The 25,349-nt window shown below is 43.2% G+C and overlaps 1 long non-coding RNA gene across 1 annotated transcript in view; it reads right to left on the bottom strand.

Moving 5' to 3' along the window:
* Positions 1-376: 376 nt before the first annotated feature.
* LOC149982500 (uncharacterized) overlaps positions 377-25,349 on the bottom strand; it is a 46,805-nt gene continuing 21,832 nt past the window's right edge. The window contains exon 3 of the long non-coding RNA XR_016497165.1: positions 377-770. This is a non-coding gene — a long non-coding RNA (uncharacterized LOC149982500). The remainder of the gene's footprint in view (positions 771-25,349) is intronic.

Below are 25,349 nucleotides of genomic sequence, written 5' to 3'. Positions count from 1 at the left end.
ACGGGTGGCCGACGTACCGGTCGGGGGCTGTGATCTTGGGTTAGGGTTGCAGGTTCCTTAGAGGAACCACAATGACCTTTGAAGCACTTGGCAATGAGACCTGGGTATTGGCTCCTCCTGGGTTGGGGGCATGCCGCTGTTGGAGGGACTCGGCAAGTGCCTGAAGGGTCCTGGCAATTTGGGAGAGCTGTTCTTGCTGCCGTCCTAACAGGGCTCCTTGGTGGGCTACCGCATTCCCAATCTGGGTGATCTTTGTTGGGCCCATGTTGTGGCAGAAGCTTGCTGTGACGTGGTAAGGTTGGACCCAGGTGCAGAGAAGATATCAGATGAGGAATCAGTGGTTAAGGATAAACATATTTTACTGAGAGATGGTGGCCGCAGGATCAAATCAAATCAAATTTATTTATATAGCCCTTCGTACATCAGCTGATATCTCAAAGTGCTGTACAGAAACCCAGCCTAAAACCCCAAACAGCAAGCAATGCAGGTGTAGAAGCACGGTGGCTAGGAAAAACTCCCTAGAAAGGCCAAAACCTAGGAAGAAACCTAGAGAGGAACCAGGCTATGTGGGGTGGCCAGTTCTCTTCTGGCTGTGCCGGGTGGAGATTATAACAGAACAAGATGTTCAAATGTTCATAAATGACCAGCATGGTCAAATAATAATAAGGCAGAACAGTTGAAACTGGAGCAGCAGCACGGACAGGTGGACTGGGGACAGCAAGGAGTCATCATGTCAGGTAGTCCTGAGGCATGGTCCTAGGGCTCAGGTCCTCCGAGAGAGAGAAAGAAAGAGAGAAAGAGATAATTAGAGAGCACACTTAAATTCACACAGGACACCCCGAATAGGACAGGAGAAGTACTCCAGATATAACAAACTGACCCTAGCCCTCCGACACATAAACTACTGCAGCATAAATACTGGAGGCTGAGACAGGAGGGGTCTTCTGAAGTTTCGGATCACAGTACACTTGAAAAAAACAACAAAAGAAGAAGAATAAGAATAATATAAGAATAATAACCTCCTACAATGCAATGAATATGATATTCATCTGAAGTGCTGGTACTGCTTTAACTGTGGCAGTGGTCTGAAGTACAGAGTCAGGTGTTGTTGCCAGCCATAGCTTTCCACCAGCACCGTACCATCCTCCAGTCCAACCAGCTGTGGGATGTTGAACCCTGTCACAGTGCTGTCTTTCACAACACCAGCAGTCTCGGACAAAGTGTTAACTCTGGTCATCCTGAAGCGCTGCTTGATGAGGCCGAAGCACCAGTTGGTGGTGAACTTGGTGTGGCATGTGAGCAGGAAGTGAAGGTCAAGACTGTGGTGGAGCTTGTGCATGGTCCGCCAGGCACAATACCAGAGCACAAACTTGTTCTGGCCACTGCAGTTTTCACAATTCAGGTCCATATGTGTTTCCCCAACTCTGTAGTGTGTGAAGAAATGGTGCATGTAGTTGATGACTGCGCTGTTGTCTTTGTTTGTTGACATGCCTTCATCAATCAAGTTGTTGACTTGTCATGGTATTCCTTCACAGAAAACACCAAACAAGCCACATTTGAGAAGTTAAAAAGTAGATGGGACCTGGCTGCATAGGGTCAGAAGGATGCAAACAACAAAGATGAATTAAATTTAAAGGAATTGTCTCACCGCTGCAAGTCTTCAAACAGTTCAGTGAAAGGCATTTGCCCGCTTCCCATATTTATATACAGTACCAGTCAAAGGTTTGGACACACCTAATCATTCCAGGGGTTCTTTATTTTTGCTATTTTCTAGATTGTAGAATAAAAGTGAAGACATCACAACTTTGAAATAACATATGGGATCATGTAGTAACCAAAAAAGTGGTAAAAAAATAAAAAATCAATGTATATTTAAGATTCTTCAAAGTAGCCACCCTTTGCCTTGATGAAAGATTCTCACACTCTTGGCATTGGCGAGCTAAACAATGAAAGATAATCCCAATCCATACAAACCAATTGTCATTGCTAGCTAAAGTTAGCTAACATTAGCTTATAACTAGCAATGTAAATGGCTTTGAGATATTACTACACAGATCATACACCTAACATCAGCTAGCTAGCTAACAGTAAGCTTTAACTTCCAATGAAAACAACTTTATGCCACAATTTGAAATGTACAATATCTTAAACTGTAGCTAGACTCTTACCCATATACATGGATGAACGCTTCATGGTAGACTGCAACCACTTTCATTAAATAAGACATTCTATGTCGTTTATGTTTTGTTAGTACAGATTGCTTGGCCGGTTGTGTCAAGTACCTCTGGTTGAGAGCAGTAGCAACACATTTGCAGTTCTCCATGGCTAATGTTGTGTCTTTCAAAAAAAGTGCAGTAGAAAGGACAATCTACACATAACGAGCAGCTAATTTTATAGACAAGATGCTACACTGTAGACAAATCCGAAACTCATCTCTTGGCATGTCCAGCCCATTCATTATCTCAGGCACTCATGGCTAGTGGGAAGGTTTTTCTGTGGCTAATCCAACTAGGCTCGTAAATAACTTTATAGGTATGTACAGATGGCATGCAAGTTTGTTATTAAGGGACATAAAAGTTCAAATGTTCCAGAAGGCATTTCTGCCCCCCAAAATAAAACATTAAAATGCCTCTGCTGTGAAGTTGTGACTTGCGACAAACGACTTTCCTGAAACGAGTCACATGTGAGGTCCTACCATTGACAGTGCATGTCAGAGCGAAAACCAAGCCATGACGTCAAAGGAATTGTCCCTAGAGCGCTGAGAGAGGATTATGGTGAGGCACAGATTTGGGGAAGGGTAACAATAAAATGTCTGCTACATTGAAAATCCCCAGTAACACAGGGGCCTCAATTATTTTTACATGGAAGAAGTTTGGAACCACAAAGATCCGTCCTAGAGCAGGCCGCCAGGCCAAGCTGAGCAATCAGGGGTGGAGGGTCAGGGAGGTGACCAAGAATCTTATGGTCACTGACAGAGCTCCAGAGTTCCTCTGGAGATGGGAGAACCTTCCAAAAGGACCACCATCTCCACAGTATTCCACCAATCAGCACTTTATGGTTGTGGCCAGTCCGAAGCCACTCCTCAAAAAGGCACATGACAGGCCGCTTGGAGTTTTCCAAAAGGCACCTAAAGGACTCAGAACATGAGAAACAAGATTCTCTGGTCGGATGAAACCAAGATTTAACTATTTTTCCTGAATGCCAAGCATCATGTCCAGAGGAAACCTCACCATAGGGATGGTGCCAGGTTTCCTCCAGACGTGACGCTTGGCATTTAGGCCAAAGAGTTCAATCTTGGTTTCATCCGACCAGAGAATGTTAAGAATTGTATACAGTGCATTCAGCCCCCTTGCCCTTTTCCACATCACAGCCTTATTCTAAAATGTATTAAATGAAATAAAGTTTAGCAAGTTGAATAAAAATAACTAATACTTTATTTACATAAGCATTCAGACCCTTTCCTATAAGTCTCAATTTAGTTCAGGTGCATCCTGTTTCCATTGATCATCCATGAGATCGGATGATCAATTGGGGGAGAATGAGAATGGTGGTGGCAGCATCACGTTGTGGGGATGTTTTTCAGCAGTAGGGACTGAGACTAGTCAGAATGAAGGCAATGATGAACAGAGCAAAGTACAGAGAGATCCTCGATGAAAGCCTACTCAGGACCTCAGACTGGGGCGAAGGTTCACCTTCCAACAGGACAATGACCCTAAGCATACAGCCAAGATGACGCAGGAGTGGCTTAGGGACAAGTCTCTGAATGTCCTTGAGTGGCCCAGCCAGAGCCCGGACTTGAACACGATCGAACATCTCTGGAGACACCTGAAAATAGCTGTGCAGTGAAGTTCCCCATCCAACCTGACATAGCTTGAGAGGATCTGCAGAGAAGAATGGGAGAATCTCCTCAAATACATGTGCCAGGCTTGTAGCGTAATACCCAAGAATACTCGAGGCTGTAGACGCTTCCAAAGGTGCTTCAACAAAAGTACTGAGCAAAGGGGCTGAATACTTATGAAAATGTGATATTTCTGTTTTTTTATTATACATTTGCACAAATGTCTTAACCTGTTTTTTCTTTGTCATTATGGGGTATTGTGTGTAGATTGATAAAGGAAAAAAACAATTGAATCAATTTTCATATATGGCTGTAATGTAACAAAATGTGGAAAAATATCTTAAAATTGTGTGAAATGCTTGATAGTGTATGTGATGATAGCTTGATGAAAGTCTTATCTGCTTAAAATGAAACTGCTCACTGTAATCTGGTGCAGGTTATTACATCTTGTGCAGGTTATTAATCAATTTGCCAGGGTGTTTACAAACAGTACACAAACTATATTATCAACGTATATTTTTCATATTTTTACTAATGCTCTGGGACTTTGTTCTGAAGGTGTATCCACACCCGTTGGATGTAGTGACCACAATAGTGTTTGTATCCAGAAAAGCCAATGTTCAAAAGGCTGGGCTTTAAAAAAATGGAGTATGATATACCTTTCATACCAATACATTTTTACGCCAACTTTTTGCTTTTTCTTTATATCTGAAAGGTATTGCCGGCAACAAAGCCTGTACTTTTATTTCCGCCAACCAACCTCGTCACGATTGACATAATGTATTAAAATGTCCCGCCAACCCCTCAGTACAAATGTCGCCTTTCATCTTATTGTCTTTGGCACGCATTAAATCATGAACATTCTATTGTTATCCAACATCAAACTTGTCCTTGTCAATCACAAAGCTTCAAAGAAATGCTTTTATTCTCTTAATTTAAAATGTATGTCATTCTGTCCTTGAGCTGTTCTTGTCTATTCTCACAAAAATGCTTTGGCATTTAGCCTGGGGGAATACACACTGCCATTTCGTACTTTTTTCTTGACTTTGACAGGTAAATATTCAAAGGCCCTTATATTTACTTAATAAATCATGGGTCAATAGACATAAGTTTAACTTAGCTTACTATTGATTTGTAGTTTCTGTCTTCAGCCAAAAAAGCTGTTGGGGTGTACAACATGGATTAAAAAAGCAACGTTAAGATTTTCCATTGCTTTACATGATTGGGAAGAGCAGATTCTAATGATTCAACAGTATAGCAAATCAAATGAGGACATTGGTTAAAAAATGAGGACATGGGCTCTGTTTCAAAATACACCTTTTTTTTGTTATTTTGTTGCAAAAGCTATAGAAATATAACAGGTGAATTTGGACAAGAAAGAGGTAAAAATAGGACTTGTAGGCTGGTCCAAACCCTGACCTCACTTTATCAACTCTATGCAAAATGCACTGTGCATTTGCAATATGTTTTAATGGGTATTTACCATCACAAATTTTTCATGCTCAAAAATACTGCAGGAATGCAAAATTCTTCTGTTCAAACCATAATAAAAACATAAAACACGTAGTTATGTTCTAGCTGCGGGTCCAGTTCTGACATTATATGTAGACGAAGCTGAGGCGACCCCAAATCCCAAGTTTTGGCTCGATAGGTCATTCGGTGCCCGAGAAGTGACCTTAATTGGTGCTGAAAATCCACTTTTTTCCATGCCCTGCTACTGGGTCCTTGAATGAGCTATCGGACAGAAACGTTGGGGTCCGTCTCAATGGGCCGAGCCGGTTTCAATGGACCTAGTCTTGCAACTCTGGGACTTTTCTAAATGTCGTCATTTTCATAAAGGTCAAAATGAATTGAAGTCATTGCAAATGTACGAGGCTGTTTCTCTGTCAAGGAACCTTCTAGAGCCACATAACTCAACACGCACTATCGACCTGAGCTGTAGAACAGCTTTCTAAAGTTTCAGAACTCTCGGTCTGACGGTTCTTTAATAGTTCAAACAAAGGTAACTATTGCAGGCTCTGTCTGTCTCTACGCACCACACTGTGTCCCTCCGTCCAAGGTGCGTGTGTGTGTGTGTGTAAGTTTTTCTTGGACATTTTATGGGAGACATGACTGATTTACAGTTCATGAGGGTTGCCTAATTGCACATGTGAAGTTTTGGAAAGATCTGACTTTTTTAACCCTTCGAAACAGTCCCTATGACACCAATTATGGCACAGGAAGCTATAAGTAAACACATATCCTTATTGGGGGATTATTTTACAGAATCCTGAGTTTTAAGTCTTTACGTTAAGAACTGACGGATTTACACAGGGTTGAATGCACTATTTCTATTAAACATCAGGTTGGGTATGGAAAAACACTTTTAGGGTGATTTTAACCACTTTCAGTTGCTTCAGGAAGCTTAGAATCGACACAGGTAGACCTCATAGTGGCCTGATGGATTGTCATCGAAGACAGGTTCATAAAACAATATTAACCCACATAGGCTCTAGGTTGAATTTAGGGCAGCAGGCAATGTATTCCTATGGGGAGAGATGTCATTGTAATCTGTGAGATAAAAAGACTGATTTACTGTTAAGGGTCAATGCCACACGTTCAAGTTTAGGCTTGCACAGATCAGGAGGACCTCAGGAACGTACCTGAGGTCAAATTGTGCTTCACACCCTAACGGTTCTCTCACTGTCACCTAAAAGCAAATGACATTTAGGGCCAGGCTTCATTTTGGGCCTACTTCTTTCACGGTCGCTGCACTCAAAACGAGCTACGGTCAAGCGGGGCATCTCGTTGAACTTGGCACAGCCTAGAGATTATGATAATGCCATTGCAGGCTCTGAGTGTCTTTAAGCACCACAATTTGTCACTCCATCCTCGCTGTGTGTGTGTGTGTGTGTGTGTGTGTGTGTGTGTGTGTGTGTGTGTGTGTGTGTGTGTGTGTGTGTGTGTGTGAGAGAGCTTTTCTTTGACATCTGTTGGGAGAAATTACTGATTTACAGTTCATGAGGGTTGCCTAATAACACATATGAAGTTTTGAAAAGATCAGACCTCTTTAACCCTTTGAAACAGCAGCTATAACACCATTTTAAGGCACTTCTGGTTTACACAGGAAGCTTAAAGTGAACACATATCCTCCTTGGTGTAGGCACTTATAGAATATTGCGTTTTAAGTCTATGTTAAGAACTGACGGATTTACACAGGGTTGAATGCACTATTTCTATCAAACATCAGGTTGGGTATGGAAAAACACTTTTAGGGTGATTTTAACCACTTCCGGTTGCTTCAGGAAGCTTAGAATCGACACAGGTAGACCTCATAGTGGCCTGATGGATTGTCATCGAAGACAGGTTCATAAAACAATATTAACCCACATAGGCTCTAGGTTGAATTTAGGGCAGCAGGCAATGTATTCCTATGGGGAGAGATGTCATTGTAATCTGTGAGATAAAAAAAAAACTGATTTACTGTTAAGGGTCAATGCCACACGGTCAAGTTTAGGCTTGCACAGATCAGGAGGACCTCAGGAACGTACCTGAGGTCAAATTGTGCTTCACACCCTAACGGTTCTCTCACTGTCACCTAAAAGCAAATGACATTTAGGGCCTACTTCTTTCACGGTCGCTGCACTCAAAACGAGCTACGGTCAAGCGGGGCATCTCGTTGAACTTGGCACAGCCTAGAGATTATGATAATGCCATTGCAGGCTCTGAGTGTCTTTAAGCACCACACTTTGTCACTCCATCCTCGCTGTGTGTGTGTGTGTGTGTGTGTGTGTGTGTGTGTGTGTGTGTGTGTGTGTGTGTGTGTGTGTGTGTGTGTGTGTGTGTGTGTGTGTGTGTGTGTGTGAGAGAGAGCTTTTCTTTGACATATGTTGGGAGAAATTACTGATTTACAGTTCATGAGGGTTGCCTAATAACACATATGAAGTTTTGAAAAGATCAGACCTCTTTAACCCTTTGAAACAGCAGCTATAACACCATTTTAAGGCACTTCTGGTTTACACAGGAAGCTTAAAGTGAACACATATCCTCCTTGGTGTAGGCACTTATAGAATATTGCGTTTTAAGTCTATGTTAAGAACTGACTTATTTACAGAGGGTTGACTGAGTGTGTGTTATTTCAGAAAATCACAGAAATCTCGCAGAGCTCGGAAACACGATTCAAAAAGATTGGTCTGAAAACGATGTAACTGGATCTGTAACTTAAAAAAATAAATATATACAGTGCATTGCGAAAGTATTCGGGGAAAAATTGGGCGTGCAAAATTATTCAGCCCCCTTAAGTTAATACTTTGTAGCGCCACCTTTTGCTGCGATTACAGCTGTAAGTCGCTTGGGTATGTCTCTATCAGTTTTGCACATCGAGAGACTGACATTTTTTCCCATTCCTCCTTGCAAAACAGCTCGAGCTCAGTGAGGTTGGATGGAGAGCATTTGTGAACTGCAGTTTTCAGTTCTTTCCACAGATTCTCGATTGGATTCAGGTCTGGACTTTGACTTGGCCATTCTAACACCTGGATATGTTTATTTTTGAACCATTCCATTGTAGATTTTGCTTTATGTTTTGGATCATTGTCTTGTTGGAAGACAAATCTCCGTCCCAGTCTCAGGTCTTTTGCAGACTCCATCAGGTTTTCTTCCAGAATGGTCCTGTATTTGGCTCCATCCATCTTCCCATCAATTTCAACCATCTTCCCTGTCCCTGCTGAAGAAAAGCAGGCCGAAACCATGATGCTGCCACCACCATGTTTGACAGTGGGGATGGTGTGTTCAGGGTGATGAGCTGTGTTGCTTTTACGCCAAACATAACGTCTTGCATTGTTGCCAAAAAGTTCAATTTTGGTTTCATCTGACCAGAGCACTGTATATATATTACGATAGATAAATGGCTGGTTCATTTTTTATTGACACCGTAGGTTCATTCACTTTGACGTGAAGCGGAAAAATTATTGCTCTATTCACATTTTTGACCTTTAATCCCAGAAAAATTGCCATAACTCAAAACCGTTGAGGCCTGGACGCCATCTTGTTCGGGGCCAACTGCCCATTATGCCAAACCTATGCTCACCATGTTTCGTCTTCGAAATCTTTTCCGTTTAGGAGATAAGGCCACGTCGTGATTGGTGATGTTTTGTACATTTGCAATATGATTCCATTCGCCCTCTTGTGGGATTTATCGGGAGAGCGGAAAAATGACCAAAATTTGAAAATTTTATAAAACGGAAACCAAATGTCCGAGAGAGTTCGTTTGATGACTTCCAGGAAGATCCGGCCCTGCTGCACGGCTCGACGCCGTCTGCGAATTTTAGAAACGTTGTCTGAGGTCTAGTAAGGGACCGTACATTTGCAATGTGGACTTTCTCACTAACCATATGGCAAATGTCAAAATGTTCCCTTAAGGTATGATAACGCTGGGGGGTCATGAGGAAAGGAATAGTCTATTCCTGATCGATTCCCCTGCGTTTCTCGTGGTGTTGGGGTTTCACTGGTTGGCCCATCATGACCCCATGACCCCGCTCCAGCAGGTATATCTCATTGGTCACCCCCAAAGCCAATTCCTCCTTTGATCATCTTTCCTTCCAGTTCTCTGCTGCCAATGACTGGAACGAACTGCAAACATCTCTGAAGCTGGAGACTCATATCTCCCTCACTAGCTTTAAGCACCAGCTGTCAGAGCAGCTCACAGATCACTGCACCTGTACATAGCCCATCTGGAAACAGCCCATCTATCTACCTACCTCATCCCCATACTGTATTTATTTATTTATCTTGATCTTTTGCACCCCAGTATCTCTATTTGCACATTCATCTTGTGCACATCTACCATTCCAGTGTTTAATTTCTATATTGTAATTACTTCGCCACCATGGCCTATTTATTGCCTTAACTCCCTTATCTTACCTCATTTGCACACACTGTATACAGTGCCTTGCGAAAGTATTCGGCACCCTTGAACTTTGTGACCTTTTGCCACATTTCATGCTTCAAACATAAAGATATAAAACTGTATTTTTTTGTGAAGAATCAACAACAAGTGGGACACAATCATGAAGGGGAACGACATTTATTGGATATTTCAAACTTTTTTAACAAATCAAAAACTGAAAAATTGGCCTTGCTAAATTATTCAGCCCCTTTAAGTTAATACTTTGTAGCGCCACCTTTTGCTGCGATTACAGCTGTAAGTCGCTTGGGGTATGTCTCTATCAGTTTTGCACATCGAGAGACTGAAATGTTTTCCCATTCCTCCTTGCAAAACAGCTCAAGCTCAGTGAGGTTGGATGGAGAGCATTTGTGAACAGCAGTTTTCAGTTCTTTCCACAGATTCTCGATTGGATTCAGGTCTGGACTTTGACTTGCCATTCTAACACCTGGATATGTTTATTTTTGAACCATTCCATTGTAGATTTTGCTTTATGTTTTGGATCATTGTCTTGTTGGAAGACAAATCTCCGTCCCAGTCTCAGGTCTTTTGCAGACTCCATCAGGTTTTCTTCCAGAATGGTCCTGTATTTGGCTCCATCCATCTTCCCATCAATTTTAACCATCTTCCCTGTCCCTGCTGAAGAAAAGCAGGCCCAAACCATGATGCTGCCACCACCATGTTTGACAGTGGGGATGGTGTGTTCAGCTGTGTTGCTTTTACGCCAAACATAACGTTTTGCATTGTTGCCAAAAAGTTCAATTTTGGTTTCATCTGACCAGAGCACCTTCTTCCACATGTTTGGTGTGTCTCCCAGGTGGCTTGTGGCAAACTTAAAACGACACTTTTTATGGATATCTTTAAGAAATGGCTTTCTTCTTGCCACTCTTCCATAAAGGCCAGATTTGTGCAATATACGACTGATTGTTGTCCTATGGACAGAGTCTCCCACCTCAGCTGTAGATCTCTGCAGTTCATCCAGAGTGATCATGGGCCTCTTGGCTGCATCTCTGATCAGTCTTCTCCTTGTATGAGCTGAAAGTTTAGAGGGACGGCCAGGTCTTGGTAGATTTGCAGTGGTCTGATACTCCTTCCATTTCAATATTATCACTTGCACAGTGCTCCTTGGGATGTTTAAAGCTTGGGAAATCTTTTTGTATCCAAATCCGGCTTTAAACTTCTTCACAACAGTATCTCGGACCTGCCTGGTATGTTCCTTGTTCTTCATGATGCTCTCTGCGCTTTTAACGGACCTCTGAGACTATCACAGTGCAGGTGCATTTATACAGAGACTTGATTACACACAGGTGGATTGTATTTATCATCATTAGTCATTTAGGTCAACATTGGATCATTCAGAGATCCTCACTGAACTTCTGGAGAGAGTTTGCTGCACTGAAAGTAAAGGGGCTGAATAATTTTGCACGCCCAATTTTTCAGTTTTTGATTTGTTAAAAAAGTTTGAAATATCCAATAAATGTCGTTCCACTTCATGATTGTGTCCCACTTGTTGTTGATTCTTCACAAAAAAAGACAGTTTTATATCTTTATGTTTGAAGCCTGAAATGTGGCAAAAGGTCGCAAAGTTCAAGGGGGCCGAATACTTCCGCAAGGCACTGTATATACTTTTTGTTTTCTTTTGTTCTACTGTATTATTGACGATGTTTAGTTTATTCCATGTGTAACTCTGTGTTGTTGTATGTGTCGAATAGCTAAGCTTTATCTTGGCCAGGTCGCAGTTGCATATGAGAACTTGTTCTCAACTAGCCTACCTGGTTAATTAAATAAAGGTGAAAATAAAAAAATAAAAAAATAGTTGCCTGCCTCGAAGTGAGCATAAAAGGCATTTAGCCTTTCTTGCAGGCTCGTGTCATAGGGCAGCTCACGGCTGGGTTTCTCTTTGTAGTCCATAGTAGTTTGCCAGCCCTGCCACATCCGACGAGCGTCAGATACAATATTAGTCCTGTATTGGCGTGTTTCTCTGTTCGATGGTTCGTCTGATGGCATAGCAGAATTTTTTTTTTTTTCCTGTAATCCATTGCTTCTGGTTTTGATATGTACCTACGGTCACTATGGGGATGATGTCGTCGATGCACTTAGTGTTGAAGCCGGTGACTGAGGTGGTATAGTCCTCAATGCCAATGGATGAATCCCGTAACACATTCCAGTTTTTTCCATTCCAGACAGGAGCGCTCCAAATAAAAACAGACAAAGACTAAATTGACAAAACTCGTAAATGGAATGAAAAAAAAACTAAACTTGTTTCTCACAAGTGTAGCATAGCTTGTGCACTCTGTAAACAATGTGTCCACTCGGACAATGAGAACAGGAAGACTGCAATAATACTATTGAATGCATTATAATAAATTACCATAACCCAAGGAATTAACATTGTAGATTAGGAATTAATGGTAAATGTAATACTGGTGATATATGTAATTGGGAATTGATATACACTAACAATCAAACACAGCAGAAGTCAGGGCATTCATTCTTCTTTGTGTTTATAAAGGATATACCGCCCCCACCTACCGTCAACCGATCATGTGAATGCGGATCTATACAGAGCCCTCCTCAATGTTACAAAATTTGGGTGGCGCATGGCGATGCGGTACAGAGCTCAATTTGGCCTTTGCATGCATCTGGATGCTACACAGTTGCGTCACACCCTCCCTAGGGGGCCTCCGACCACATTAATTGAAAGCATAAATTGGCTTTTAGTCTCGGCCTCCGCAATGGATTAGTTCACTGGGCGCAAATATAATGTACCAGTCAAAAGTTTGGACACACCTACTCATTCAAGGGTTGTTCTTTATTTTCCTATTTCCTACATTGTAGAATAATAGTGAAGACATCATTTCAATTAACAGGTGTGCCTTGTTAAAAGCTAATTTCTTGAATTATTTCCTTCTTGATGCATTTGAGCCAATCAGTTTTGTCGTGACAAGTTAGGGTTGGTATACAGAAGATAGCATAATTTGGCAAAATACCAAGTCCATATTATAGTAACAACAACTCAAATAAGCAAAGACAAATGACAGTCCATCATTACTATAAGACACTTCAGACATTCCGGAAAATGTCAAGATCTTCAAGTGCAGTTAAAAAAACCAAAGTGCTATGATGAAAGTGGCTCTCATGATGACCGCCACAAGAAAAGAAGACCCAGAGTTACCTCTGCTGCAGAGGATAATGTCATGAATCCCGCTTCCTGAGTCTGTGTTTGCCTGTGTTTCTGTCCTGGAGTGTGTTTCCGGTGTCCTGGAACGCACCCTGTCTGGTTGCCGGGCGAATTAGCTTGTTGGGAGATCGATGTTCACCCGCACCTGTATCCCATCAGTAATCTGCACACCTGTCCTGATCATCACCTCTCCCCTTCAAAAGCTCTGACCTGACATCCATTCCCTGCCGGATCGTTAGCCATGAACAGTATGTTGTGCCAGAGTATCAGCCTCAAGTTGGATAGAATTTGTTTTGTTGTTTGTTACGTATTACTTGCCTTGAACTTACCTCTGTTTGTTCTGTCTTCAGTTACTCACCCGGATCATTTACCCCATTCCCGCCTGGTCGTCAGAGGATTCCGCTTCCCCATTGGATCCACCTATTTACTCCCATCAACTCACCACCGCTACCCGCTACACCACCTGGATATATCTACCCATTCACATTCACTTGTAAATAAATACTCACCTTTTTCCCACTCTCCTTGTCCTGGTCTGCTTCTGGGTTCGATTTTGAAGAATCGTGACAGAACGATCCGGCCAAGAATGAACCCAGCGGACCTGGATTCCGTTTTCCATGCCATTACCCAGCAGGGGAAGACATTGGGACAACACAAGACGGCGCTACAGGAGATAGCGGTTGCAATCCAGAACTTATCTGCTAGCTTGACACAGATCCAGGATCAGCTCAGTTTGCTGGCAATTCATTCGCCACCTGTTTCACCCATCTCACCTGCCGTGCCTGATGCGGTTTCCTTCCGTGAACCCAAGGTACCGACGCCTGATAAATATGAAGGGGATTTGGGAAGATGCCGTTCGTTTCTTATGCAGTGTGGGTTAGTGTTTGATCTGCAGCCCCATTCTTACGCCACTGACAAGGCTAGGATAGCCTTTGTTATTGAACTGCTGCGTGGAAGAGCTCTGGAATGGGCTTCAGCCGTTTGGGAACGACAGGGGACCTGCATACCAGGAATTCACGGGAGAGATGAGAAGGCTTTTTGACCATCCAGTCCGAGGTAAGGACGCAGCTAAACGTTTGTTCACTTTGCGCCAAGGATCTCGCAGTGTGGCCGACTTTATGATCGAGTTCAGGACATTGTCTGTGGAGAGTGGTTGGAATGAGGAGTCACTACAAGCGGCTTTTTACCAGGGGTTGTCGGAGCAACTCAAGGGCGAGCTGATATCCTATCCAGAGCCTAGTGACCTAGACAGCTTGGTCACTTTATCTATTCGGGTAGATAATAGAGTCCGAGAGAGAAGGAGGGTGAAGCAGTGGGGCCCATCCAATCAATCAGCAACTCGGTTACCATTCGGTTCAGGAAGTGAACCAGAACGTATTGATCGTTATTCCCCACACGGGATTAGTGGAGGGGTCTTGCCACCAGATCCTGAACCAATGCAAGTGGGGCGACACGGGCTAACTAAGGAGGAGCGCCAACGTAGACGTGAGACCAACAGCTGTCTCTACTGTGGTAGCTCAGGACATTACATCTCCACTTGTCCACAGCGCTCGTTAAACTGCCCGGATTCAACCTCTCAAGAATCCTGTCAGACCCCGTTTTCCTGCTACCCTTATGAATAAGGATCAGAGCTTAGAGATGAACGCTTTTATCGATTCAGGTGCCGATGGCAGCTTTATTGATGCCGACTTTGTGGAACAGCTGGGGCTTTCTAAGGAGCAATTGCCGGAAGCCATTGAAGCAACCACTCTGAACGGCAGTAGTCTGGCACGGATCACTATGAGGACTGGACCGGTTAAGATGTTGTTGTCGGGGAATCATTCAGAGTTTATCTCCTTCTTCATTCTGTCCTCGCCCCATGTTCCTCTGGTTCTTGGTTACCCCTGGCTGAAGGAACACAATCCCTCGTTTGATTGGGTGACGGGTAAGGTAACTAGTTGGAGCATTGATTGTCATGCTAACTGTCTTAGGACTGCCTGTTCTCCTGCCATTTCCAGTCAGGTCAGTGACTCTGTTCCTCCTGATTTGTCCCTGGTTCCAGAAACATATCACGAGTTGGGTGAAGTATTCAGTAAACAGAAGGCTCAGTCCCTTCCTCCCCACCGACCTTATGACTGTGCGATAAATCTGTTTCCTGGAGCCTCCTTTCCCAAGGCACGGTTATACAGTATCTCTCGACCTGAACGTGAGGCCTTGGAGACCTAGATCAAGGAGTCTCTAGCTGCAAGTCTCATTCGGCCCTCGTCATCACCTCTGGGAGCAGGATTTTTTTTTGTGAGCAAGAAGGATGGCTCTCTTCGACCGTGTATTGATTATCGGGGTTTGAATTATATTACGGTCAAGAACAAGTATCCCCTGCCCTTGATGAGCTCGGCTTTCGATTCTTTACAGGGTGCTACGGTTTTTACGAAGCTTGATTTACGTAATGCTTATCATTTGGTTCGGATCAAAGAGGGGGACGAGTGGTTGACTGGGTTCAATACTCCGATGGGACATTTCGAGTACCAGGTGATGCCGTTTGGACTGACCAACGCTCCTGCTGTGTTCCAAAGTATGGTGAATGACGTTCTGAGAGATATGATTGGTATTTTTGTGTTTGTTTACCTGGATGATATCCTCATCTTCTCGAAGGAGCTTTCTAGCCACGTTCAGCATGTCAAGCAGGTCCTGCAGCGGTTATTGGAGAACCGTCTGTTTGTGAAGGCTGAGAAGTGCGATTTTCACACCCACACGACGTCCTTCCTCGGGTACATCATCTCCAGAGGAGAGATCAAGATGGACCAAGAGAAGGTTCGGGCGGTTCGGGATTGGGTCCAGCCCGGTACGAGATTGCAGCTCCAGAGATTCCTGGGGTTTGCAAATTTTTATCGGAGGTTTATCCGTGATTACAGCCGGGTGGCCGCCCCTTTAACTGTACTGACGTCTTGCACCAGAAAGTTCTGTTGGTCTCCTGAGGCAGACCGAGCATTTCTAGATTTGAAGAGCCGATTCACCAACGCCCCGATTCTCTCTCAACTTGACACTTCCCGTCAGTTCGTTGTGGAGGTGGATGCGTCTGATGTGGGGGTGGGCGCCATCCTGTCCCAGCGTAGCTCCACTGACGGTAAACTCCATCCCTGCACCTTCTACTCTTGTCGTCTTTCTCCAGCTGAAAGAAACTACGATGTGGGTAACCGGGAGCTTCTCGCTGTGAAGCTTGCCTTGGAGGAGTGGCGTCACTGGTTGGAGGGAGCGGAGCAACCATTTGTGGTCTGGACTGACCACAAGAATCTGGCTTACGTGCAATTGGCTAAACGTCTCAACTCTCGTCAGGCCCGGTGGGCTTTGTTTTTTGGACGCTTCAATTTTTCCCTGACGTTCCGACCTGGGTCGAAGAACGGGAAGGCGGACGCCCTGTCCCGGATGTTCTGCAAGACGGAGGAGAGTGAGGCCAAGACTGAGACGATTCTTCCCCAGAACGTTGTCGTGGGAGCCATTACATGGAGGATTGAGGAGGAGGTGATGGCGGCTCTTCGAACACAGCCCGGGCCCGGTAACGGTCCACCCGGTCGGTTGTTCGTGCCTGAGTCGGTTCGTTCTGCTGTCCTTCAGTGGTCCCACGCCAGCAAGATAGCTTGTCACCCTGGTGTTGCTCGGACTATGGCGCTACTGCGCAGACGATTTTGGTGGCCTGCCATGGGAGAAGATACCCGGAGGTTTGTTGCCGCTTGTCCTGTTTGTGCGCAGAATAAGAGTACCAATCGGGCCAGCTCTGGGCTTCTTCACCCCCTACCTATTCCCTGGCGACCTTGGTCGCATCTGGCCCTGGATTTTGTCACGGGGTTGCCCTCTTCTGTTGGTAACACGGTTATTCTGACCATTGTGGATAGATTCAGCAAGTTTGCTCACTTTGTTCCCCTCTCCAAGCTGCCTTCTGCCACTGAGACGTCCGAGATCCTGGTTAGGGAGGTGTTCAGGGTCCACGGGTTGCCCTGTGACATTGTTTCTGACCGTGGTCCTCAGTTTACCTCTGCTGTCTGGAAATCCTTCTGTTTGGCCATTGGAGCTACAGTCAGTCTCACATCTGGATTTCACCCCCAATCTAATGGTCAGGCGGAGAGAGCCAACCAGAAGATGGAGTCCACGCTGCGTTGTCCTGTCTCCTCTGATCCCACCTCTTGGTCATCTCAATTACCCTGGGTCGAGTATGCTCATAATACCCTTCCTTCATCTGCCACTGGGATGTCCCCCTTCCAATGCCTGTACGGATACCAACCTCCCTTGTTTCCTTCTCAGGAGAGGGATCTTTCGGTCCCTTCTGTCCAGGCCCACATTCGTCATTGCCACCGGACCTGGCATCGGGCCAGGAAGGTCCTCCTTAGAGTTTCTGACCGGTATCAGATCCAGGCGAATCGTCGCCGTATTCCTGATCCCGCTTATACCATCGGAGATAAGGTGTGGTTGGCTACACGGGATCTTCCTCTACGGACTGAGTTGAGGAAACTGTCACCAAAGTTCATTGGTCCGTTCGTGGTGGAGAGAATCATTAACCCTGCTGTGGTCCGACTCAAATTGCCGGCAACGCTTCGAGTACACCTCACCTTTCATGTCTCCTGCCTCAAGCCGGTTCACCTCAGTCCTCTGTTGCCCCCTCCTCCTTGTCCTCCTCCTCCTCGGATGATCGGAGGTGGTCCTGTCTACACGGTGCGCCGCATCATGGACTCCAGACGGCGGGGTCGAGGGTTCCAATATCTCGTGGATTGGTGTCCGCTTCCCCATTGGATCCACCTATTTACTCCCATCAACTCACCACCGCTACCTGCTACACCACCTGGATATATCTACCCATTCACATTCACTTGTAAATAAATACTCACCTTCTTCCTACTCTCCTTGTCCTGGTCTGCTTCTGGGTTCGATTTTGAAGAATCGTGACAGATAAGCTAAATCGAATTAACTGCACCTCAGATTGCAGCCCAAATAAATGCTTCACAGAGTTCAAGTAACAGAAACATAATGTAATGAACTGAATGGTTCATTTTATGAACTGAATGGGAGTAAAGGACCATTGGTGAAGCTCCATATGACATTTTTTTGTTGTTTGTTTCATACAAACAGAATAGTGAAACTATTTGCATGAGCTGGCTATATGTTATTGTATGATTGATGATATGTGGCTCTGTTCACATCAGGGGAACTGAGCAGAAGTCAACGACCTTGGTGGAACTCCACATGATTATGCATAGTATTGACATGTGAAGGAAAGACCAATGCAGTGCAGTATGGCATTTGACATTATGATGATTATGCATGGAATGTTAAGGCATGTTAAGGCATAAGTGCATGAATGCGTGTATTCTTATTTAAAATGTATGTAATAATGTCCTCGAGCTGTTCTTGTCTATTAATGTTCTGTATTATGTCATGTTTCATATTTTGTGTTGACCCCAGGACGATTAGCTGCTGCTTTAGTAGTAGCTAATGGGGATCCTAATAAAATACCAAATTGGGAGAGGACTAACTTTCCCTGTTTTACAAATCCCAGGGGTCTCGTAGTTACATGGAGTTTCAACTGCACTGCCACCGACTGTATTGCAGAGGACTATCTCGACACATAAAGAAAATATTAATTAGTTGGCTAATAAGAACCAACTTTTCTTGCAGAATGTCTCTTGCAGAAAATTACCCATCAATATTAATTGCATAATGTACAGCAGAAACAATACATAAATAGATTTGAACAGGTATTGTTTAAGTCATTTCATCAATTTTGTTTTGCGATTTCACACGATGACATCTCAACTTGCGATATTCAGTTCAAAAGGGGAGAAAAGTAGCTGTTGAGAAAAAATTAGATTACTTATCTGTCAGCATGCAGCACATACAATTATTACAAGATCCATAACTCAATTCCAATGACAGATTAATAGTGGGAGTAGAAAGGATTTGATAGTGCGATAATTAAAAGTGAACAAGAAGATTAATCATTTTCAGACCCCGTCGTTAATAATACAGAGCCAATCTACAGGGGAACACACATGCGTGTGTGAGAGAGAGAGATTGAGAATTTCTTTAATGAGGTTGTATTTCAGTTGTTTCTGGTTTCTGGTTCCCCATCCCCACTACTGGAATGATGGCCCCAAATGGCATTATTAAAATTGTGGTGGTCCACAAGAGTGCTCCTTTTCCATACCTTAGACCACTCCCCTAGCAGAAAGGAGGATAGGAGAAGATGGAGATAAAACGTCAGCATCTACACAAAACAAATATCGTGGATGGGGAATGGTATAGGAATTCTGCAGATGCTGTGATATGGAATACTCAGAACCCTAACCTTGAATCCTAACCCAACTCCTAAAGAAATTGTATAACTGGAAAACATGTAAGCAAAATGAAAACATACTTCACGAAAAATGTGATTAAAAACTTAATGATACTGGGAGATGAATCGACATCATATAAACATATTTTAATGTCATTCTTCCCTCCTAGATACTGTAATTTGGGTTGAGCTAGCCATTCAATAATTCACATTGCTATCTCTGCTGCAGAACAGTTTTGAAGGTGTTTTTGTGGAGATTGGGGAGAGCTAGCTAGCCTAATTAGCACTCCGGGGTAAGTGCAGTTGATGCCCCACAACCAAGCTCAAATTCTGCCCACAAAGCAGAGGCTAACGTTGATACACTGTGTTAGATAATGATCTTAAGGTCTGCTATTATGCTAGTTACTTAGATCAGAGCATTATGCGTTAGCATATGTGTGCTAAGACTTCAAAGAGTCTTGTTTGAGATGCTGATGGTAGTTTAGTGGAAGCCCATGGGGGTTCCAAGTGCATGTACAGTGTTTGTAGTGGGACGTGAATATCTTTAGGACCAGTCATCTAAATTAATGTAAGTCAATTACAAGTCAGTGTGCTTAGTTACCTTTGTAGATTGAACAATTATGCCATAATGAGAGGGAGTGATAATCTACTAGAAACCGATTTTGTCCAGTCAAATTCAAGGACTGTTTTAAAAATACACTTCTACTTGCTCTAAAAAACACTTTCCAGATACAATTCATCCACAGGTGGTCATACGGTAAGAATATCCTCCAAGAAAAATATCCTGGTTTGATTTCTTCTGTCCAATTTAGCATAACAAAAAAAGTTAACCAACTCACAAAGCACTTAATTAATACACGTAATACTTAATACATAATACAGTGGAGATTAGATGAAAAGTTTCACATAAATCTCTCACTGTCAAACCGCTCTACAGTACAAGGGGGTTTGGACCCCGTTTTATCACCAGAACAGTGATAAGAAACAGAGTGATGATGTAACACAGCTGAGTCACAAGACAACAAGACATTAAATTCCTTCACAACCACACAGCCAGAGAGTGTCAGGTGATCAGCATGACTAATACCGATGATGAATCACAATAGGTTTTGCATTATACTCAGTGGATATCAATCTTCTTAAAGGGATAGTTCAGGATTATCTACTTCCCAAGAGTCAGATAAAAGGGCTTCATTGCCAAAATCCCAAACTATTCCTTAAACCCTGTACACGGCACATTCACGCTTGATTACTGATATTCAAATGACTCACCTAAAATAGCAAATATTTATAGAGATGAAACGGTTTGGCTTAGGCGCTTAGAGGATTCTGCCAAACTTTCATATGATCATGGTTCCATGTCTCTGCACTTTTTTTTGTCATATTTCCCACCACTTTATGTAATGTGGTCAGTATTGCTGTTGCATGGATGTATGGGGACTTAATGTAATATTCTGTATGAGCTAGACCTGGGATAACTATGGTATTAACTATGCATTGTGGAAAATAACTATTTTTGGTGGGGGAACAAATAGTTACTTTGGAGGTGTCTACCACTATTTGAATACAGATCCCCAAAAAGTACTACTTAAAAAATATATTTGAATACAGATCTCAAGAAGTGACAAAGTTTTGTTTTAGCATTCTCAGTAACACTTAACACTTAACACTTAACACTTAACATGAAACTTTTCTTGTGCCTGTGTAATAAAACTGTAAATACCTTTGGAGCAACATTTTATTAGCATGTGTTTACATAATACTTTTTTACATAATACATTTTAATTACATAGCAATGAGCTACTGTTGCAACTGTTCCTTAATCTACTTATGTAACAACTCAATTGTTATGCATTTTCAAAGCAATTTCCTATGTCCTATGTAACAACAATGTTGCTATTGTAATAATCACAGAGTGTACACATGTATATTTCCATTCTAGTCTATATGCTGTATTAAGATTCATATGTAAGAGCCCTCCAGACCATGTGCTTATGACCAAATATTTTGACTAATTCAACTAACTGTTTCAGTTTTTGGTTCTTCATCAAATATTTGGCAGCAATCAAATAAGATTTTTTTTTTTACAAATAAATTGCCTATATCCAAATACCCTCACATATTAATTGGTTTTCTGAGACCTGTATTCGAATATCAAATAAAATAGTTACCTTTTAGTTTAAACTATATATAAAAAAAATTAGATTACCTTGGGTAATTGAAAAGTTGGTATTTTCAAATAAACTACAAAATATAAATATTTTCTGCATAGGTCTGGTATGAGCTTATTTTTCTACTAAGTACTGTAGTCTCAGCACTGTCAGATCGACTGAAAGCATGAACTAACCACCGCCACTTATTATTGTTAGCTTCCCAATAAACATGTCACTCTTGAAAGACATCCCACATCCCACATCCCGCAATTACAGTACCTTCCACATTTTGTTGTGCTACAGCCTGAATTTAAAATGGATTAAATTGAGATTTTTTTGTCACAGGCCAACACACAATACTATGGAACGCTATTTGGGTCTTTGCGTGTCAAAAAAGATACATGTCAAATAAGCATTTAATTGACATGTCAACTAACACAATTCCATTATAGAATGTTGTGTGTGCTGAATTTGCACGTGCAAGCCAAGCGCCACCATTACGATCACGGTCAAAGCTGTATAATACTGAGTCGGTAATAAAGCATTATTTGTTCAACCGAATGGGAAAACGTTGTGTGAGTATTTGAAATTAGATCAGGATCAAACGAGCAGGATTAAAAATGTTTGCAAATATCTTTGATACCCAGAAGTTGCTAAAAACATCCGTATCTAGCTAGTTTTAGCTAGCACCAATGCAACCAGCCTGAAAACAGCTACCAGTAGAAACTGCAGTCATTTTCAATATTCTTAGCAATTATTTAGGAATCCACGTTAGTAAGTATTAGCTAGGTAGCCACTTGTTGTTCTCCTATTGAAATATCTAGCTAGCCAACTACTTAACCCTGTTTCCCACGTTATAATGTTATAAGCAGCCAGTTAGCTTCATCTGGCTAGTACGGCTTGACCGGACCGGGTTTTGTGTTTTAAATAAGGATTAGCCACAATAATAGAATTTGCGTTTCACCTTCCATCTTTGAAAGTGATGCAGAAGGTTACAATTGGTGGAATCATGCCATATTTACACTAGATGTTAAATAAGGTTGGAGTGTTGCAATGTGGAGCAATGAAATGGTGTATAAGTCTAATTATAAGTGACACCCACAGAACACAACTGTGATCTCCGCATGTGTGGTTCCCACCATGAAGCATGGAGGAGTAGGTGTGATGGTGTGGGGGTGCATTGCTGGTGACACTGTCAGTGATTTATTTAGAATTCAAGGCCCACTTAACCAGCATGGCTACAACAGCATTCTGCAGCGATATGCCATGCCATCTGGTTTGCGCTTAGTGGGACTATAATTTGTTTTTGAACAGGACAATAACCCTAAACACACCTCTAGACTGTGACTTGGCCTCCACAATCACCTGACCTCAACCCAAGAGATGGTTTGGGATGAGTTGGACCGCAGAGTGAATTAAAAGCAGCCAACAAGTGCTCAGCAAATCAAATCAAATTCTATTTGTCACATGGTTAGCAGATGTTAATGCGAGTGTAGAGAAATGCTTGTGCTTCTAGTTCCGACAATGCAGTAATAACCAACGAGTAATCTAACCTAACAATTCCACAACTACTACCTTATACACACAAGTGTAAAGGGATAAAGAATATGTACATAAAGATATATGAATGAGTGATGGTACAGAACGGCATAGGCAAGATGCAGTAGATGGTATAGAGTACAGTATATGCATATGAGATGAGTAATGTAGGGTTTGTAAACATTATATTAAGTGGTATTGTTTAAAGTGGCTAGTGATACATTTTTACATCAATTCCCATCAAATTCCATTATTAAAGTGGCTGGAGTTGAGTCAGTATGTTGGCAGCAGCCACTCAATGTTAGTGGTGGCTGTTTAACAGTCTGATGGCCTTGAGATAGAAGCTGTTTTTCAGTCTCTCGGTCCCTGCTTTGATGCACCTGTACTGACCTCGCCTTCAGGATGATAGCGGGGTGAACAGGCAGTGGCTTGGGTGGTTGTTGTCCTTGATGATCTTTATGGCCTTCCTGTGACATCGGGTGGTGTAGGTGTTCTGGAGGGCAGGTAGTTTGCCCCCAGTGATGCGTTGTGCAGACCTCACTACCCTCTGGAGAGCCTTACGGTTGTGGGCTGAGCAGTTGCTCATGTTTTGTTGATGTTGAGTGTGAGGTTATTTTCCTGACACCACACTCCGAAGGCCCTCACCTCCTCCCTGTAGGCCGTCTCGTCATTGCTGGTAATCAAACCTACCACTGTAGTGTCGTCCGCAAACTTGATGATTGAGTTGGAGGCACGCAGTCGTGGGTGAACAGGGAGTACAGGAGAGGGCTCAGAACGCACCCTTGTGGGGCCCCAGTGTTGAGGTTCAGCGGGGTGGAGATGTTGTTACCTACCCTCACCACCTGGGGGCGGCCCGTCAGGAAGTCCAGTACCCAGTAGCACAGGGCGGGGTCGAGACCCAGGGTCTCGAGCTTGATGACGAGTTTGGAGGGTACTATGGTGTTAAATGCTGAGCTGTTAAATGCTGAGCAGCACTTCATGATGACGGAAGTGAGTGCTACGTGGCGATAGTCCCTTAGCTTTCTTGGGAACAGGAACAATGTTGGCCCTCTTGAAGCATTTGGGAACAGCAGACTGTGATAAGGATTGATTGAATATGTCCGTAAACACACCAGCCAGCTGGTCTGCGCATGCTCTGAGGACGCGGCTGAGGATGACGTCTGGGCCTGCAGCCTTGCGAGGGTTAACACGTTTAAATGTTTTACTCACGTCGGCTCTCAAGGAGAGTCCGCAGGTTTTGGCAGCGGGCCGTGTCAGTGGCACTGTATTGTCCTCAAAGCGGGCAAAAAAGTTATTTAGTCTGTCTGGGAGCGAGACATCCTGGGGCAGGTTTTCTTTTTGTAATCCGTGATTGACTGTAGACCCTGCCACATACCTCTTGTGTCTGAGCCGTTGAATTGTGACTCTTTATCTCTATACTGACGCTTAGCTTGTTCGATTGCCTTGCGGAGGGAAAAGCTACACTGTTTGTATTCGGTCATGTTTTTTGCGCTTTCAGTTTCGCGCGAATGCTGCCATCAATCCACGGTTTCTGGTTTGGGATGGTTTTAATCGTTGCTGTGGGTATAACATCGTCAATGCACTTTCTAATGAACTCGCTCACCGAATCAGCGTATTTGTCAATGTTGTTGTTGGACGCAATGCGGAACATATCCCAATCCACATGATCGAAGCAGTCATGAAGCGTGGAATCAGATTGGTCGGACCAGTGTTGAACAGACCTGAGGAAGGGAGCTTCTTGTTTTTAGTCTCTGTCTGTAGGCTGGAAGCAACAAAATGGAGTCGTGGTCAGCTTTTCCGAAAGGAGGGTTGGGGAGGGCCTTATATGCGTCGCGGAAGTTAGAGAAACAATGATCCAGGGTTTTACCAGGCCTAGTTGCGCAATCGATGTGCTGATAGAATTTAGGGAGTCTTGTTTTCAGATTAGCCTTGTTAAAATCCCCAGCTACAATGAATGCAGCCTCAGGATATGTGGTTTCCAGTTTACATAGAGTCAAATAAAGTTTGTTCATGGCCATTGAGTCTGCTTGGGGGGGAATTTATACGGCTGTGATTATAATTGAAGAGAATTCCCTTGGTAGATAACGCGGTCGACATTTGATTGTGAGGAATTCTAAGTCAGGTGAAGAGAAGGACTTGAGTTCCTGTATGTTGTTATGATCACACCACGTCTCATTAATCATAAGGCATACCCCCCCGCCCCTCTTCTTACAGAAAGATGCTTGTTTCTGTCGGTGCGATGAGTGAAGAAACTAGCTGGCTGCACCGACTATATTAGCGTCTCTCGAGTGAGCCATGTTTCCATTAAGCAAAGAAAGTTACAGTATCAGATGTCTCTCTGGAATGCTACCCTTGCTCGGATTTCATCAACCTTGTTGTCAAGAGACTGGACATTGGCGAGTGGTATGCTAGGGAGT

This window comes from Oncorhynchus mykiss, chromosome 7 (assembly GCF_057628025.1).
Source record: "Oncorhynchus mykiss isolate SJ-2025 chromosome 7, ASM5762802v1, whole genome shotgun sequence".
In the NCBI taxonomy this organism is placed as follows: domain Eukaryota; kingdom Metazoa; phylum Chordata; class Actinopteri; order Salmoniformes; family Salmonidae; genus Oncorhynchus; species Oncorhynchus mykiss.
Note: the sequence above shows the minus strand (reverse complement) of the source record. Positions and strands in the feature narration are given on the sequence as shown.